The sequence below is a fragment of the Grammomys surdaster genome, unplaced genomic scaffold (genome assembly GCF_004785775.1).
Source record: "Grammomys surdaster isolate TR1022 unplaced genomic scaffold, NIH_TR_1.0 166, whole genome shotgun sequence".
In the NCBI taxonomy this organism is placed as follows: Eukaryota; Metazoa; Chordata; class Mammalia; order Rodentia; family Muridae; genus Grammomys; species Grammomys surdaster.
Window position 1 is genome coordinate 6,717,434 of NW_021604614.1, and position 3,334 is coordinate 6,720,767.

Below are 3,334 nucleotides of genomic sequence, written 5' to 3' on the forward strand. Positions count from 1 at the left end.
AGAGAGAGAGAGAGAGAGAGAGAGAGAGAGAGAGAGAGAGAGAGAGAATAAGGGCTATAAAATGAGGAGCCCTTTTAAGAGCAGAGCTTTAGGTTTCCTTTCAGTTAAGAGGGTTTCTGCCTTGTGAGGAGTGGTGCACACCTTTAATTCCCCGACTCAGGAGGCAGAGGCAAGCAGCAGATGTCTGTGAGTTCAAGGCTAGCCTGATATAAAGTTCAAGTCCTAGGACAGCCAGGCTACACAGAGAAAGCCTGTGTTAGAAAAACAATCAGGGTTTCAGCCTGAGGATACGGTTTGGTATAAGAATGCTCACTTGACATATTATGCAGGGTCATCGGTTCAATTTCCAGCTTTGAAAAGAGAAAAAGTGTGTGTGTGTGGGGGGGAGCAGCCAGGCATGAAATCCCTTACATCCCTTACTCTCAGCAGTACAGGTGGGACCAGAAGTTCAAGGACAACTACAGCTCCACAATGAGAATGTCTAAAAAAAAAAAATGGAAGGAGCCTGGCAAAGATATCCCTCAGGGGTTAAAAGTATAGGATGCTCTTTCAGAAACCCCAGGTTTGCTACTGAGCACACACATGACAAGTTAAGACTGTCTGTACCTTCAGTCTGGGGTACTTCATACCTGGCTGGGTCACACATGGTACAGACAAAAACACCCATACACAGAGACCTTTAAAAAAAATCCAAGCATAACACATGTACTTTCAATCCCAGCACTTGAGAGGCAGAGGCAGATAGACCTCTATGTGTCTAGCCTGGTCTACAGAGTGAACTGACAGAAGACATTTGTCTCTGGCTATTCTGTTTTCCTCTACAGTGGTCCCTTTGGCCACTTTCCACTCTCAGCCTGGGATGTGCCTCAAATTATTGTCTAGTAAAGCATATTTTCTACGCTAAAAGTTAAAATAGGGAAACATTGCTGGTTTGTTGTCTCAAGCTAGTCTCAAACTTCTGGGATCAACAATCCTCCCACCATAGCTTCCTAAATAGCTGGGCCCGTGGGTGCTTACCTAAAGAAGCTGTCCTGCCATCTTCCTCCAGTCTGTGGGCTTCAAGTGTTCACTGGCTAGGCAGGGTAACTATTGGTCTGTACGAGGGAGAGGGAGGGTGATCTCTGCTCTGACCTGACCTCAGGCTCTGCTGTTTGTGTTGACCTGGAAGATTACATTTCTAGAAGCTCATTTCCAATGGGTAAGATGTTATCATCAGTGGGCCGGGGAAAACACTCAACAAGGGCGAGCACAGCTTTTTGTTCAAGAGGCAGACAAATCAGAGACTTAAGGGAAGCAACTAGCCCACTGGTTCTCAACCTTCCTAATGCTGTGGCTCTTTACAACAGTTCCTCACGTTGTAGTGACCACTCCCCCCAGCCGTAACAATACTTTTGTTGCTACTTCATAGCTGTAATTTTGCTACTGTTATGAATCGTAATATATTTGATATGAGGTCTAAGGGGGTTACGACCCACAGATTGAGAACCCCTGCAGTAGCAGCTGGCGTTCACGTAGCGCCTCAGAGCTCACCTGCGTAGTCAGTCCTGGAAGTGACTCTAAGGAGTGTCCTGATGAGCTTAGCCAGGGAAGTGGTCACACTCCACTTTGCGGGTGGCAGGGTGGTGGCGAATTGTACCCATTTCTGCAGGGGCCTTGGTCTTCAGTACTGAGGTTGATACCTGCTTAGAGCTACTATTCCTCCCTTAAGAAGTGAATAGGACAGAGGGATTTCTGTTAGAGGCTTCTCCCGGGGCACTTTCAACAAATGGCTGAGCAGTGTGTACACTAGGGAAGGCACACTCCTGAGCATGATCTTCTCAGGGCCACTGAGTCCCCTCGAGTCCCAAAGTCCAGTGCTGGTCTCCAGGAAGAGCTAAGTTGGTTTTGTTTTGAAGATTTATGTATACAAATGTTCTGTTTTCATGCACACAGTAAGTGGGCATCAGATCCCATTACAGATGGTTGTGAGCCACCATGTGGTTGCTGGGAATTGAACTCAGGACCTCTGGAAGAACAGTCAGTGCTCTTAACCACTGAGCCATCCCGCCATCCCTCCAGCCCTAGGTTTCTTATTTTATTGTAGCATCTCCAAACACATCTAAAGCAGTGAATCAAGACATATTCGCTGGCAAGGGAGGGATGTCATCAGTAAAGAAAGCACATCACCCAGGTTCTAGATCTTGACTTTGGTGGAGAAGGGGCCGCTCTATGTGCAAGCTTAGTCACAAGTAGGTAGGTTATTGAACACAGGAAGTGTGCTCGGTACTAAAAGCCAAGGTTATGCAAATGAAGACAATGGGCCCAGCTGACCTCCCACACCCAATCTCTTCCCTCTGAAACTCAGATCTGCCAGCCTCTGCCTCTTGAGTGCTGGGATTAAAGGTGTGCACCACCATGGCCCGGCTGATGTTTTTAATTAAGACTCATTTCAGTCTGGGATCGTGCACCGATAAACTCCCCATACCCGAGTGTGCTCTGACTCCTAGGGGTCTGTTGGTCCTCCATGGAACAACTCAGAACTTGATCAGCCTGGGCCTGAGCACTCAGTTCCCAAACATCCTAAGCCCCAGTAGAAAAGAACAGGAAGTTTCACTATGGTTGGCTTTCAACGTTGGAAATACAGCAGCCAGGTGAACACGCAGAGGTAGGTTACGGATGGTGATGGTTCCTCTCCTTAGCACAGTAACGGGGAATTCCTCCCCCTGGGATGTGCTGTCTCTCTCTCGTTCTCAGTCTTCCCTGTTGCTACTCTATGCTTTAATATGCATTGCGTTCTGCTGTGGCTAAGGTTCCACCATGTGCTGCTATCAAAATCATTTTCCCAAGCAGTGAGTGTGTCTCCCAGGAAGGAAGATGCCCAAAGGAAAACAGGAGGCGAGCTCAAGGGTAGTAGGCACGTGGGTCTGATTCGGTAACGGCTGATCTGGCTCAAGCCAGATGAGAGGTGTTGATTGACAGGATGCACACATTGTGAGAAGGTGTTTCCTGTGGGTCAAGAAGCTTTTCCTTACAAGCCTTCTGCTCTGGGCCTGGACAATTAACTGGAAAGGGATCAAACAGGCCAAGCTAATTCCCACAGATATGACCCTTTTATTTGGAAGCCATCTTCAGCCACCACATGCAACAGCACATTTCAGACCAGCCTTGGCTTCTCTTTAGAGAGCCAAAACAGGCCATGGATTCCGAGAGGGCAGAGAAGACTAGTGAGGAGAGAGCCCGGATAGTAAAGATACACTTTGACATGATACAGTTGCCCCCCCCTGTGGTGCTGACGAGGGAACCCAGGGCCCTGTGCACACTAGGCTGATAGTCTACCACCAAACCACAGCCCAGG